This window comes from Cimex lectularius, unplaced genomic scaffold, assembly GCF_000648675.2.
Source record: "Cimex lectularius strain Harlan isolate CLEC.00 unplaced genomic scaffold, Clec_2.1 scaffold38, whole genome shotgun sequence".
Lineage (NCBI taxonomy): Eukaryota > Metazoa > Arthropoda > Insecta > Hemiptera > Cimicidae > Cimex > Cimex lectularius.
The window spans coordinates 1,930,874-1,947,294 of NW_019392638.1; the positions used below are offsets into that span (position 1 = coordinate 1,930,874).

Sequence of the window (16,421 nt, forward strand, 5' to 3'; positions counted from 1 at the left end):
GTTGATTTTTACAATTTCTATATTGTTGTTCTTTTTAGTGGATTTAGTGTAGATCTCTTGTTCAAATCTGCTGATTTGGTTGTTCGCTATATTTATTGTAAGATATCTGTACTTTAGTTCAATGTAACTAAAGAAAAAGCTATTTTTATGTTAGTTTTTATGAAATTTGCCAAGTTCTACGGCGAACTTTTCCAATAAGGTTGCAATTTTTTTTTTTGCAAATATTAAATTTAGCAGTTTTTGAAAGATTTAGTGTTTTTTTACCAAAAATTAAATTAAAAATTCTAAGAAGGGTTCTTCTTAAAGGAAATTTTGCGCAATTTTCAATGCTTTATTTGATTTTCAAAAATGAATAGTTAGTTCATGAGCTGCGAGTAAATGTATAGTTAGCAAAATATGAAATGTTGAATATCTGGCAAAGGGTTGAGTTTGAGCATGGTTTATACGAACCTTTTTTTGCATTTGAGGAGTAAAAGCACCTGTCGAAATTTGACATACGAGTAGCCAATCACCCGTATAAGCATGAATCTATATGTAGTGCAAGAGAGTCGATAGCGGGATATCAAGTAACATCAACGGCCCTCAATTATAAAATTTAGTGCCTTTGTAGTTGTTTATATGCGTAAATCGTATGTAAATAACAAAATAATATCTTTAAGCATGAGTGAAATAGAAAGTGTGTTTAGGTTATTATCCGTATGGGACTGAAATGATCTTATTGTCCAAAGCCTTTGAAGCCTAACTTCGGCGATTCTGCACATATGTGCATGCATAGGCATTTACCTGTGAGTTTATTTTCTACTCCCTCCTGCATTACTTTATTTTCGTTTTTTCGAAAAGAACACTGACACACGTAAACTTTTATTTTTTGTCAAGTTTCTCCTAATCCAATCTTAATATTCCTTAATAAGCTATATCCCGAGCGTTCTGTTAATCTATGTTATTTGAGGAAATCGTTGTGAGACAGGTTCGTGAAAGAAAAAACTGCGATAACCATTAGATGTTGACCAGTAATATATAATTTTATACTATAACACTATCTTGAAAAAGAAAGAATAAACAAAGTTCTATTTGATACTTAAACTTTTCCTATAATTATCAAGCATTAATCTTTTTATGTAAGGTTTTGGTTGAAATGAAAAAGCTAATGCCACGATCGAGGTCACGATAGCTCAAGTGGTAGAGCAGCCGCGTATTTAGCCGAAGGTCGTGGGTTCGAATCCCGCTCGTGGCACTAACTTTTTCATTTCAACCAAAAACTTACATAAAAAGATTAATTAATTGAAAGAAGTAATTTGGTCAATAGACCACTAAATATAATGGATTATCAAGTATACTAAAATTAAAGAAGAAGAAAGTCAAATTTTCCTCCTAGAAAGATAAAAACGAACATACAACAATATGAAGCCACAATTTATATTTGAAGTTTGTTGATAAATTTTGTTTTGTTTTTAGAATGCCTCTTCGTCGACGACCTTATGATTTTTTTAAAATTTAATTTCAAAATAGACGGTTATATTACAAAAATAAATAAAAGCATGTCTGTAAAGTTGAAAACTTCTACAAAACTATTCATTCAAAAATATAAGAAAATTTCACTTCTTTGATTTTTCCTCCCTCGGTATTTGCTCGGTTGTTAGTCATGTTTCTTTATATATATAAAAAAATTTTTTTTCAGTTTTTCCGAGATATCAGTTGAAAACATGATTATCTTGTCGTTTGTCGGTTGAATCATGGTGTGGAACTTTATTCGGAATAAAACGGTAAAAAAATCCTTTAATTAAGAATATTGTGTTTTATTTCAAACAAGCAATAATCAGAATAAACATGTGTAAGGTTATGCAATACGACTATAAAAAACGTAAAATTAAACAAAACCATTTGTAATGAAGAAATGGTTAAGCAAAAGCATTAATGTAATATCTTATCAGAGGATAATGCAAATAAAGGCACAGCATTTTTTATACATCACACACAAAATATACATGGAGGAAAAAGGAAGAAAAAATAGAAAACATTCATCTGTTCTGTATTTACTTTAAATTATTCCAATTGCCAATATTAAACTTTCCCTAAATATCAATGGATTTCAGTACTGTAAGGTTTTGGAAAATTTTTGAAGGCACTTCCTTAAAAGCCTGTTTGCTTTTCAGTCAGTCACTTCTAATTATATATACGTTACCTTTAAACTGAAGGAACTTTATTTTCGGAAATGACTAAAGTTTCCAGAAGTCATATAAAAAACTCTGGTGATTCAAGCAGTGTTTTTTTTTAATAAATCAGTCAGTCATCACTTATGGAGATGGATTTTATTCCTATAAAGTTTGCGATATACATTGCTCACAAAAATGGTTTACTGTTTTATATAGAAGTTTATCACTTCTAATTTTATATTACCTTTAAACTGAAGGATCGGTATTTTTGGAAAATACTAAAGTTGCCAGACTACCAAAAATCACTTTCCAAAAAAAGACTGGTGGTTCAGGCAGTGAATTTTTGTGATGCAGAAGTATCATTCTGACTTTTCAGTCTTCAAACAATACTTGAAAATCCCAGTGAACTGACTTGCCTAACAAAATCCAAGCTCCAAAAAGCTCGACAAGTTTCTTTATTTGACACTTCGTTTTGTGCAAAACTCTCATAGGGAAGATCTTCGATAAAACTAAAAACCTACATTTTTTCGATCTTCGTTAGTGTTTTACACTCAGGTACTGTTATTTTTAAATTACAAACAAGGCTCCACGAAGATTCTACTGTTGAAAGATGTTCCCTTTGTAATTATAATGTTCGTGAAGATACAACTATATCTTATAACTATATTTCTGCTTCAATATCCTTTGCTTGCTGAAATTAGATTTAACTACATTGGACTCGGAACCCTGTCGAAGTGTGAATTATCGCAAACTCGACATGTCAGACTTACCCTCGGCCACTTAGTAATTATGCACGCCAAGCTTTTGGAATTCGATCTGGGTGGTCCATTGATACTGCTTTGTAGCTAATTTCTGCTTTGTATCATGTATCTTTGCAATTTTTAATACACAATAAAATTCGGGTAAATGTCCTTTCTCATTTGCTATACTTTAGTTATTTTTATTATTTGAAGATCGTGAGATGCGGTCTGTTGTGACGTAGGTTTTAGAAAAACATTTTCTTTATCATGCCAACGTTTCGATTTTTATTTAGATCAATTTAGATCATCTTCAGGGCTCAAAGTGTTTGTTTTCCGTGTAGATGTGTCATTATTGTGCCTTTTTGCCTTTTTTTAAGAGAGAGGGGGGAAAGTGCCAAACACGACACACAAGAATGAAGCTTCTGAAAACAAACACTTTGACCCCTGAAGATGATCTCAATCAAGATCGAAACGTTGGCATGATAAAGAATTTTTTTTCTAAAACCTACGTCACACCAGACCGCATCTCACGATCTCCAAATAATCTTTAACTAACGGTCCCTAAACATCACACAATTAGTTATTTTCTAATATTTCTTTGTTATTTTACAAGATGTATTTTGGTTGTAACTGAAATTGTTGAATTTTTTAATTTTGCCAGTTTATGTTTACAAATATTATTTTTGTTAATTATTCATCTGTTTTTCTCCTGCTGATGGCCATATCTCCACACTTTACGGGTTATTTTCCAATAAAAGTGTACTATAATAATAATGAATGCGGGGTGTCCTTTTTAGATGGCCCGGCTGAAGTTCTCTTGAACCAATGACTTATCAAAAAAACAAAAATACGTGTTTAATGTTTTTTAGACTAGTTTCAAATTTATACCTTTTGTTGGAGAAAAATTATACAGGGTACCACAGGCCCAGTTCAACTTCAAAATTTCAAATACGACACTATACATCCTGGCAAATAATTAAAAAAAAACTGTTTCCTGAAAACAGTGCTGCAATTGGATTTTAAATTGGTCAAAATATGACAAAGTTAAAAACGCATTTTATCTTTAATTCCAATAATATGCTTATTCACTAATTTCACAATTTCCTTTATTGGTTTCATTCTGTAATTTTTTTTTTGTCAAACTCGCATTATGAGAGCAAATCTTAATTCCTGTAAGTAAAGAAATTTTAAAATAGTAGCTATTCGTTACATTCAGTATTTCATTAAAAATGAACCAAAGACCACATTTTCCCTCAACTGCTTTATTGATAGTGGTGGTATTGCGCGCCGTGCAGTCGAGTTGAACTCCCAGAAATTTCCCGATCGCCCCAGAGTAAACCACAAAACGTTTATTCGTGTTGCTCGCAGTTTGAGGAGATACGGATGTACTCCGGACTTGTAATTTTAAGCCGTATCGCTCTCATCTTGTACAGGGTCTTCGAGACTCTGATTATGACAGGCGTCTAACGTTCCTTGCGCAAATGTCGATTTCGGAGGCTGAACAAAACCTTCTTCCATACATCCAACAGTCAGATGAATACAAGTTCACATCTAATGGCATATTAAACCGTTAGAAATTTCGAGCGTGGGCAGGGGCAAATCCAATAATTTCGTACTCTTGTCATCATCAGGTGGTTCACAGTATCAACGTTTGGTGTGGACTTCTCGGAAATAAATTAATTGGGTCTTATTTCTACGAAAATAATTTAAATGGTGCTAGTTTTTTAACCGAGGTTTTATCAACACTATTAGGTGATGTGCCTCTGCAACAACTAAAAATAATTATTCTCCGGCTTGATGGATGCCCAGCACACAATTCTTTGCAGGTAACACCTTTTTTCAATCGTCACTTCCGGAATAGGTGGATAGCACCTCATGGCCTGGATCTATTGACCTCCTCGGTCACCCAATTTAACTTCACTTGACTATTTTCTGTTGGACTATTTAAAAAAATAGTGTATACACCAATCATAACCCAGCAACCTTAGTTGAACAACTGCGTCCAAGGATAGAAAATGCTTGCCAATCCATCTCCCCTGATTCTATCGCTCTGAGCACCTGTGAAGAGTGGTTAAAAAGCGCAAATCATTGCACCTTTACGCAAGGCGGGTAGTTCGAACATGAAATGTGATTACCATAAAAATAGAAAAAAAAGACTGGTTTTTTCCAAACTTTTTGCCATAACTTTGTCACTTTTTGACTAATTTAAAATCCAATCGTTTTGTAAAGCATCCTTTAAACTGATGTGTCAGGAGGTATAGGGTCGTATTTGAAATTTTGAAGTTGAACTGGGCCTGTGGTACCCTGTATAATTTTTTTCCAAAAAAAGTAAAAATTTCAACTAGACTAAAAACTATTAATCATGTATTTTTTGTTTTTTTCATAGCATCATCGGTTGGGGAGAAATTCAGCCGAGCCATCTAAAAAGAACACCCTGCTGAGTTTTGGGGCCGACAAGCAACTGGCCAACATCCGCCTTCCGCGCGTGGTTGCTTCTTTTTCTGAACTTTCTCACTAGTGTAATAATAATAATAAGGTTAATTGAATACAATTGAAATGTAATTATTTAACTTGGAGCAAATTGAAATAAATCCGCATTTACAAATTTAATCATTCCTGAAGTTTTTTTCATAAATATCTTAAAACATCAATCGAGAATCATAAGAAATCACTGCTATTAAATTAAAAAATCGAAAAGATAAATTTTTATTAAGAAGAGATACAGAGGGTTTTATCTTAATGACAATTTAAAATGATGAAGTTCGACGTGGTGTTTGTTTTTGTATCGTCACTCATTTCAGTCACTCAAATTTTCTCAATGGTCCGAGGAAGTCAAATATTAGCTTATATACTGCCCGTAAGTATAACAGTTTCGCTTTTTTGAACAGATCGGCGAGGAAAGTGTGAGTTCGATTGATAAATGAGAAATGCGATTCGAATGCAAATGACGTCCATTGAGGAAATACAACGATTGAAATTGTCCCAAAGCACGTTTAGGTTTCTTCCTCGGTTTGTATAACGTTTCATTTTAAAAATTGTAACAAATACTAAACATATTTTCGATGATGTTTATTTTGTGGTGAGGAAAGTCATAATTAAAAAAGTAGAAGGCCTTGAATGAGTCATTGCATAAAAACCTCTGCCAAATTAATTTTCCTTTTTCCTACTTTTATAGATATATTTATAATAAAAGTTTAACTTTTACAGTTGTCTTACTGTAACAAAAATCCGACCGCGAAAGTCATCTTTTTAGTACTCAAATGGGAAATAAATTGCACGGGGGAAAGTCGTGGATCATTAAGTGCCCTCTGAATGGCTTTTATGTAATCCAAATAATCACACCTCTACAAGGAAGTACTGACAAAATTAAGCATCGGCCTAGTATTAATTAAGGTTCGGCTTAATAGAAGGAGGGCCTTGAACCAATTTGGTTCGCCGTTTTATTCTTTATGAATTCATGTCTAAGGCTGCGAGGTTTCGGGATGACTCTTCTTTTCGAGATTGTTTTGTCACGATTTGTTCTAATCTGGCACTTTCTTTTTTTTTCTCTTTCTTTTCGTTTGATTTGAATTTTACAATTGTAAAATTAACTACAATAAGCGGATACGAAATATAATTTTCTTGAGCGGAGAAGTCACTCAAAAATATTTGAGAAGAACCTATTAAAACGTTTGATTCCTTCACTTAAATCTCACCATCTTCTCCCGGACTACCAATTTGGCTTTCGCTCCCAACACTCCAGAACCCAACAAGTGCTTCGCGTTGTAGACCATATATCCTCATCCCTCGAGCGAAAAGTATACTGTGCGGGAGCCTTCCTAGACGATCACAGGCGTTTGATCGTATATAGCACGAAGGTCTCTTGTACAAATTAAAGCGCATCCTTCGATATTTCAGAGTCCGGCAAGGGTCTACTCCGACTACTGTCCTGTGAGAACGAGAGTGTCACAGGGTAGTGTGCTCGCACCACTCTTGCACCTCCTCTACACATCAGACATCCCATCCACACCTTTTACTCTCCTTGCATCCTTCGCCGACGCCACAGCCGTCCTTTCGTCCAATCCCGATCCTGCAAAAGCTTCGGAGGAGCTCCCATCACACGTAAACGGATTGCAGAATGGAGCAAAATATGGAGAATAAAAATGAATGAAAACAAGTGCACCCATATTACATTTACCCTCCGAGACAAAACTCCTCACACAATACACCTCAACAACATCCCTATTCCCAAAGCTGACTGCGTACGATACCTTGGACTCTATCTTGACTTACGACTGACGTGGAAACAACACATCCAAATAAAAAGACAGCAACTGAATAGACGATTCGGACTACTCTATAAACTACTCGGACGCAAATCTAATTTGTCAACAAAAAACAAACTAACACTGTACAGAACACTACTGAAACCGATTTGGACATAGGACTAAAACTGTAGGGCACCGCTAAACCTACTAACATCCAACGAATTCAATCTTGCCAATCCAAAGTCCTTAGAATTATAGTTAACGTTCCTTACTATATCTCCATCGCCACACTCTACAATGACCTCAAAATACCCTTTGTAATTAAATTAATCTCGTCCAAATTCACCCAGTTCCACGACAAACTCTCCACTCACCCCAACCCACTAGCCCAATCCATGTCCTACATTCCTGTCCGCCGAGAGGAGATGGCCTCGGGACCTCCTCATCAAGGACTAACCCTGCACAAAACTGGGAGACCAACAATGGTTGGCAACTCCCCTCAAGACTACACAGTGTATAATGTAAATATGTAACTAACCTCAAATTACGAGATGCATATTCTATTTATTCAGGTAGCAATTAAAAAAAGTTAAGTAAACCTAAGCATTCAATTATCACTCGCTATCACTCAAGATGAGAGATCACGAGGTCATTGGCGTTTCAGTCGAGACTATCAGAAAGTGTGGCTGAGGAAAGCTGGATTACTAAGAGGTTGGGATGACCAGTGGTCGAGTGGAATTTGTTGTATTTGATGGCGTGGAAAACATAAGGGATAATTGAAACGTACGATTGGTCAAAGAAAGGAGCATTTGCAATGCGAATGTTTTAGGCTGGAAAAATTGGATTCGGTAGTAGTAGGATGAGTGACCCCCATATTTCCATACAGTAAGTCCATGTCGGTTTTAGTCGTGTGTTGTAGATTAGTCTTTTATGTCAAGCGATAATTTGGATTGCCTTTCTAAGAGCCGAGAGAGATTTTTATATCGTCTATTTAGTCCACATGAGCCGTTTGTTGATGTAAAGTCCTATGTAGCGCATAGTTTGTTGTAGTAGAGAAGCACTGTTGAGGTACAGAGGGGGCACTTTCACATATTTTGGTAACTTATTTGATAGTTTTTGTCTGTCAGGCGGATTTATGCTTCTCGCCATTTTCACTAGTGCATTTTTACAATCTACAGGTCCATCAATCCGAAGGCTTCAGGAGGAAATATCATAGCTTTCACATCTGCTTTATTATTTTTAAAGAAGTCCTACTTTCAATGAAATTAAATTAAGACGGGTTTAATTGTTGTGTTGGGAAATTAAACACCAAGAAAAGGTCGTAGGTAAACGGAAATATTTCTGTATTCCCCGGGAACGGATTTGCTAGGCTGTATGCATGTCGTATAAACAAAGCGCCCCCCCCCCCAAAAAAAAAATTCACGTGCTGGGCAATTTATCACAAACAAAAGATTGTAAATAATAGATAAATTGAATTATTTTTCCTTTCAACCTGATGTTTTGTATTTGTTTTGTTTTCAGGAAATGAAAGACCTCCTTTCAGGAGAACATTTATTGTCAACGGGACTGACGCTGCGGGAGAAAGTAGCGGTGGGTGGTGTGATGGATGAGGGGCTTGAATTTCAACTTGACAATGCGACTTGAACTGGGGCATTGAGGAAAACCAGACAGTGCCTGTTTTAAAAGCCAAAGGAGTGAAAAACATTAAATTTGACTTAAATAAGGAATAATGTAACGTTTTTTTAATCGCTCTTTGGAAAATTAATCAAACTCAATGAAAATAAACATTTCATAAGCCAAGCAGTTTATTAGTTTAAAAGTTCCATTACAAATTATTATTTGGAGATCGTAAGATGCAGTCTGGTGTGAGGTAGGTTTTAGAAAAACATTTTCTTTATCGTGCCAACGTTTCGATCTTTATTGAGATCATCGTCAGGGCTCTAAGTGTTTGTTTTCTGTGTATGTGTCATTATTATTTGTCGTGTTGAGAGGCCTTTTTTTTTAGATAGAAAGTGAGTGCCCAACAAGAAAGAAAACAAACACTTTGAGCCCTGAAGATAATTTAAATAAAGATCGAAACGTTGGCACGATAAAGAAAATGTTTTTCTAAAATCTACGTCACAACCGACCGCATCTCATGATCTCCAAATAATCATTAACGAACACCACACATTCCATTACAAAGTATGATTGAACTTCGAAAAAAAAAATTGATAAATCATTTCAACGCAAACTTATTTCAAAGGTGTGGTTTTTCAAAGTGGAAATCCTTAGAAAAGGTACTCGTAGTCATTACTAAACGCCATCTTACTGACTTATCTCCATTTTGAGTATTTTCTTAATTGAAAAAATGAATATACAGCTTGATATAAAATCCAATTAAGATTGAAGAAAAACATGCTATAAAAACGTAATAGTAAATTTGTATTGTAAGTTTAATCGACGAGTATCCAAAATGATGTAAAATAGCCAACAGTTTGCTTTTTCTTTATGCAAGTAGTTCACAAATATACAAAGCTACGATATATAAAACTCTGCACGGCCAAAAGTGATTATTCGACCTTTTGTTTTAAAAGAGCCAATGGGTTTTGTTACCAAAAACAGTTTCAGAACCCCTCGTGCATTTTCTTCTTTTTTGAGAGGGGTAATTGAAAGATCATGAGCGACAGTGTCAATCGAACCGCGATTTCTACCTGGTTCTACGACTACCGAGTATAACTGCGATGAAATTACTTAAATCTGGACTTTTTGTTACTTAGCATAGTTAAGTTAACTTCTACTTCAAAACAGAATACCTGTTGCTCGTATCTTTTCACACTAGAGAAAATTTCGACTTGTTCCTCTCGATACGTTACAACTAAGTTTAGAACTTAAGTTAGGACAAAGCTGTTTGATAGTGATAGAACTGTGTGTTTATTAAATTAATTTAATTCCTTAATTCACACATGTAGTCGAAACAGAAAACAAAATACCATTCCTAAACACACTCGTAATAAGACAAAGATGGCATACTAATTGTGATTTGTACCAAAAACCAATGAACACTGATCGCTACCTCAAATTATACATAACACCGCCCCTACACACAATATTAAACACGGCTAAAGAATTATTTCACAGAATCATACCTCTAAGTTATGAATCCTTTCATCTAAAAAATATCCGAAATCTTACATAACAATAACTACCCTAAAAACATAATCAACAGAACCATAAACAATTATACCCAACACTACACAAAACAACATCCTCCACAGTACAGAACACATCATCAACATAATCATACAAAGACAAACTAATATACAATCCATTTCGCTCATCCACACATTGTCACACAAATTATGTAAATTTCTCTCCTCAGAACACATTAAAATAGCTTTTAAAAACATAAAACAGTACACACACTTTTTTCCAAAGTCAAAGCCCCAACACCAACAGCCTACAAATCCGGTGTAATTTATAAAATTAATTGTATGACCTTTCCAGCAACACACGTTGGAATTATATCGCAATATCTAGAAAAATGTAAAAAACAACACATCTATGACTGAAAAACGTCAAAAACCAATCCCACAGCATTGGCCACACACCACTTTGAAAAACAACATAATTTTGATTTCGACAAAATACAAATAATAAACACGGAAAAAAACGCAACTTTCTAGAAATGGTTTACATTATCAGAGACCCACACAGCATTAATTACAGAACAGATACATGCAAACTCAGCCGTAGCTATGCAACATCATAAAGCAAAGAAACTATTAAACCTTAATTTTATTTTTCCTTTTCCTTCGTTATCGTCCTTAATAATTAACTTCTTTTCCAATATTGAATATCGAATCACAAATCCAATTCAGAAATCCCCATTCTTGTCTTCCTTTGAGTTAAATAAAACTGCCTATGATCAAAGAAATTTTCCCAGATTTACGGTGTCTCCCACCCTGTCACAATCATATAAAATCAGCAAAATACCAATTCACATTTCACAACACTTTCACACACCAAGGGTCTCTAGACATTCGGGGCATAGAGGCATCAAAAAGGTTGACATGTTGGCCAAAAAGGAAGCCAACATGGACTCTCTGGACCCAGAACACTACTGCGGCGTAGCAGCCGCCACAAAAGAGGATACATCTTAAAATGGAACCACAATGAGTCCAAAACCTGGTGGAACACTACCACAGGTATGAGGCATGCGAAGAGATTCACGGAAAGACCATCCGCAAAATTACAAAAGAATTACTGCAAGGCAACCGCAACCGGACCAGGGTTCAGGTTGGACTCCTGACAGGGCACTGCCACTTAAGAAAGAACACGCACCGGATAGGAATATAGACAGAAGAAACACTATGCAGATACTGCCAAGAAGAGGAGGAGACCGCAGAACACATTTTATGTTTCTGTGAAGATCTATGTAGGTGCAGGTTCTTGCAACTAGGACAAGAAAAACCACAAGCAACATCCTACACCAAGGAGCCGCTGGTAAAGCTGAGAAGGCTGGTTAATAACCTGAAGCTGGCCAGTGAGTTATAAATAACAGGGAAGTACAATAGATCAATTCAGGTCGAGGTGCAGTAGGCCTTGTGGCCGTCTCTTTTATCCCTATCCCTTTCATACACTAATAGATCACAAGAATAGCACCAAACATTATATGGTATGAAATACTTGGGCCACAATTTACATTTATATCTTAAATTGTATTATTTCCAATCAACGTATTTTGTAATTTACTCAGGCCCTGAAGACGACCCGAATAAAGGTCGAAACGTCGGCAAAAAATGAAAAAGTGTTTTTCTAAACTTCCTTTTCACGACTTCAGCAAATTAGTGATAAAACTTTTGAAGCAATTCTACTTATCGAGTTGATGCTGGTTGTTGGTCTGCGGGTCGGTGAACTCACGCTGAACCTGCATTGAATACTCAATATATGACCCAATGCCGGTTCAGCTTGAATTCTACTTACCGCGTCACTATTTATAATTAATGGGATGTTAGAAGGAAATGTGATTCGTAGGGAAACACAGTTATCGCTATTAAACGCCCATGATTTCTAGTAATAAGCCGGTTATGTTTCAAAATTATGCATCGCTTAAAACATAAAAATTTTCATTATTCGACGATAATAATAATAACAGATCTTTATTTAGTTCATAAAATTACAAGTACATTGCATTGAAAATATAAAATTACTGACCATTATATTTCATGAATCATGATTAATAGACTATCAGAAAGGGTCTACAACAAATTTACTACCTCATATTTTAGAATGATAGAAAAAAGCACGTCAAGAATTGATAGAGTTAGTACAAACAAAATAAAAGAATAGGCGAATCCTGTCAAAGTAGTTGAACTCTAACTAATCCAGATCTGTAGTTTGGTCGTTCCCGATCAGTTTGTTCTGCTTGTTCTCGTATGCAGTTTATTATATCCGTTATTATGTTGTTTATACTCCCAAGACGATCAAACACAGAAGATCATTGAAGATGGCGAGAAGCCAAAAAGCGCTTGATAGACCAAAATAGGGAGGATAGACAGACTGGAAGGATCGGAATCGACCATACTACAAGACCATCACTCCTCGTCAATTTGGTTCGTTTTATAAATTTAGTTACTTATATAATAAATGATAAGTACTACAGCGAGAGTCGACGGACCCAGATAAAGGGCCGATCAATTTAACACGTGTTTACCAATTTCGATGTATGCTATATTACAAAAATTTCTCATGGGGTCCGCGGGGTGATGAACCTGCAGTCTGTCTGTTTTCGATCATTTTAGCTGGTCTATCCTCGTTGTTTTCTTCTATCAGACTTGTTTCAGCTTCACTTCCATCTGGTTAAGGAAGTGGCACAGCTGAACATTAATCGCTTTACTACCATCTTCAGTGTGGGATTACCTGGGAAACCAGTGAGACCAACAACAAACACCAACTTTGATTTGTTATATTATGATGGGGTCGGTGTTTTGGCTTCTTACCATCTTCAATGGTGGGTTTGAATGAAGATGAGGTCCATCCCTACGCAGACCTCTTTAGGCCTCTTTCAGAGAGAATAAGACTTCAGCTTCCTCAACAGGTTTTCATCTGCATAATTCAACAGCCAAGCAAATCAACCTATAAGTTACCTACCTAGCCTTGAGAAAGTACTTGAGAAGCTAGTCCTATCCCACCTGCAAGAAATCTAACCCACAGCCAACATTATTCCTGACCACAAATTCAGCTTCCGAAATTACCTCTCCACAACCTACTAAATCTATCGTTTGTAAAGATCATCGCAACATCCCTAAGTCGAAAGCCCTGGAGTCTTTTAATAAACTCAAATCGTTCCTTTCGGATTTTTTTGGGGACATTCTATCGGATCTTTCTTCCTTGTAATCTACCGAACCTAAACTTGTTCAATCTATTCTATAATTTTTTTGTGTTCGTCAAAAGAGCATCCTTTCAGCATATACCCGACAGACGGTACGCACCATAACCCTTACTTTCGCTGACTGTACAAGAATCCTCTCTGGATAAATCGATAGTGCCTTAGCAAGTCTATCCTTCCAAGACCACCTCCTAACCTTAGATTCCATAATGAAGAATAATAAAAGGACATAAAGGTTGACTTGGAATCTCTCATCTACGTCTTAAACAGGCAGACTTAATTACAAAACGACTAAAAAACCGCTAGACATACGTTTAAGACTTAATATTACTTAATCCAAACAAAAATATACTTTACACAGCTCTTCTAGCTCCTTATGGAACATACAAACTGAAATTGAATGACTAAAAATTCTATATCCAATCCAATCCTACGAGTTCACTTCGTCGTAATGAAGGAGCAGCATAATTTTGGACATCAATGGGTGGCTCACAATCACGTTGAACAAGCCAATATTGATTTCACTGTATTTTTTGCGTATTGCATAAAATCATGCAGCTGTAGAATAATACAAATATTTTAAAAAGAAATTCAATATTTGTCTTCACAGCACTATTTGTTTTAGCACAATTAATAAATCGTAGACTCCATTTTACAAAATTTGATGGTAAAAATAATAAAAAGTGTTGGATTAAACAGAAACTCTTATAATCAAGTAATAATTCAACATTTCGTTTTACGTTAAACAGATCCGTTAGATAATACTGTTCTTGTGCATGTTCCTTTTCACCAGTAACAAATCCGATACTGGTTGTTGTAATGATTAGTTGTTCGAGTTTCAACGGGGTCCTTTAACCTGGAGTCCCGGAAGAGCGCGGAAGTGGTCCGGGAATAGAAATTTCCTGAGTTAGACCAGGTTCGGCCACCTGGAATGACGCCAAGAAACCTATTTTCACAGGGCTAGTTTCACATTGTTATTTGGGCAATTACATTGGAAAATATCCTTCGTACCATCCTTTTCCATTCTAGAACATTTTTCTCGTATTTATCGGTAAAACAACGAATCGAATTAATGAACCGTGGATGATTCGATATTTTTCATTTGTTTAATTGGCAACGCACGAGTTACGAGTTGGTTGCCAGACGAATTAACTATGTTTAAATATAACGTTTATCGTTAGCAGAGTAATAACAAGGCGGATTATATTCGGATTTTATTGGAGCATTTAATAAAATCAACTGTAGAAAAATGAAATCAGCAAAACGCTCAAACTTCATTTGATTTCTACTATCGCATCGGAATGTGCATTTATGTCGAATGAGAGTGACCTTTCTCGGTCCGCCGACCCTCGCTTGTCGTCCGAAACGCGCCACAGCAACGATTCAACACCGCCAAATGGCGACTTGATTGGCTCATCAGATACAGCAGAAAAATATAAAACGGTAATAGAAAAAAGCGGTCAGCCTACGTGAAGTTAATAACTGAATTAATTGATTAATATTAATAATTTGATATATAATATTTAAAATTATTTTTCAGACTAATCCGTCTTATTTAAATTTAAGTAAAAGTTAGAAAGCATTTCCATGTGGTTTTTTAAAATAAAAGACCAAAAACATTAATTACTTACATTTATTTTGAGGTTTCGGGAATTTACACCATCATCAATATCTTATATTATATAAATGATAAATTTAATATAATATCCTGATGGTGGGTGTAAATTCCCGAAACCACAAAATAAATGTAAACCAATAATGTATAAATTTATATAATTTTAAAAATCGATTTCAATTGTATATGCTATCGATATATCATTGATATATATAAATAAATTGATAATTAATTAAAGTTACTACTAAGATATTCTTCTCGCTTAATTCCTTGTAATAAACAATGTAATAATTGGAATTCCGTAAGGTACAGAATTTTATGTGCAATTTCTAAAATAAACAAAAGCTTCTTTCTTCTGAAGAACTTAATTTGATTAATTGGCAGTTATGGATTTTTAAAATTAAATTAATTAATTAATTATTAAAATGCTTGACCCTTAAAGTCATCGTAAATAACATAGCTTCATCTTAGGCATACATTGTTTATCGCAAATCTCACTCAATTAACTAAGCATTCATTTCCAAAAGAGTTTTATGCATTAAATACCGACACGTACAGGTTTTTTTCCCCCTGGGGGGAGGGGATTTCTTCTATCGACCCGCGTCCACACGCTATGAAGATTTTCCTCAAGGAAATCCTCAGGGTAAAGATTCTGCGTTGGCTGGTGGTGGTTGTTAGTTGTTGGTTTTGGTCTGTATAAATAAATTGATAATTAGTTAACGTTACTATTAAGATATTCTTCTTGCTGTCTTTCTTTTATGCAATGTAATAATTGAAGTTCCGTAAGGTGCAGAAGTTTATGTGCAATTTATGAAATAAACAGAAACATCTCTCTTTTGAAGAGCATAATTTGATTAATTGACAGTTATGATTTTTTAAAATTAATTGTTATTATTAAATTATTAAAATGCCATACACGTGTAGGAAATCCTCAAGTCGGGGTTTTCTTGGGGATTTCCTCTAAATAACCTGGCTCACACACGAAGAGGATTTTCCTCGAGGAAATCCTCAGAGTAAAGGGGCCTTGTTCTGTGTTGGCTGGTGGTGGTTGTTGGTTGTTCTCGTGGTTTTGGTCTCAAGGTGGAAAAAAAATTGATTTTTTTGATTTCCCTCCCATAGCGGCCTGAAGTACGCCGCCTCACACAATGAGGAATTCCTTAAGGCTTGGCCTGTTGAAGCCGAACCATGAGGAAATCCTGCTCATGTACCGACCTTAAGAGACTTCTTTATATTATAAATGCAATGTAAATTCCAGGATTGAAAAGCCAGCAGAAGATAGATCTTGATAATAAATAA

At 35.3% G+C, this 16,421-nt stretch overlaps 1 protein-coding gene and 1 long non-coding RNA gene across 2 annotated transcripts in view; one reads left to right on the forward strand and one right to left on the reverse strand.

Moving 5' to 3' along the window:
• Positions 1 to 16,421, reverse strand: part of LOC106670039 — a 66,754-nt gene that overhangs the window by 38,200 nt on the left and 12,133 nt on the right. The window lies entirely within an intron of this gene.
• LOC112127271 lies at positions 7,449 to 8,930 on the forward strand. The gene is made up of 3 exons (XR_002910491.1): positions 7,449 to 8,237; positions 8,319 to 8,594; positions 8,662 to 8,930. It is a non-coding gene; the product is annotated as an uncharacterized LOC112127271 (long non-coding RNA).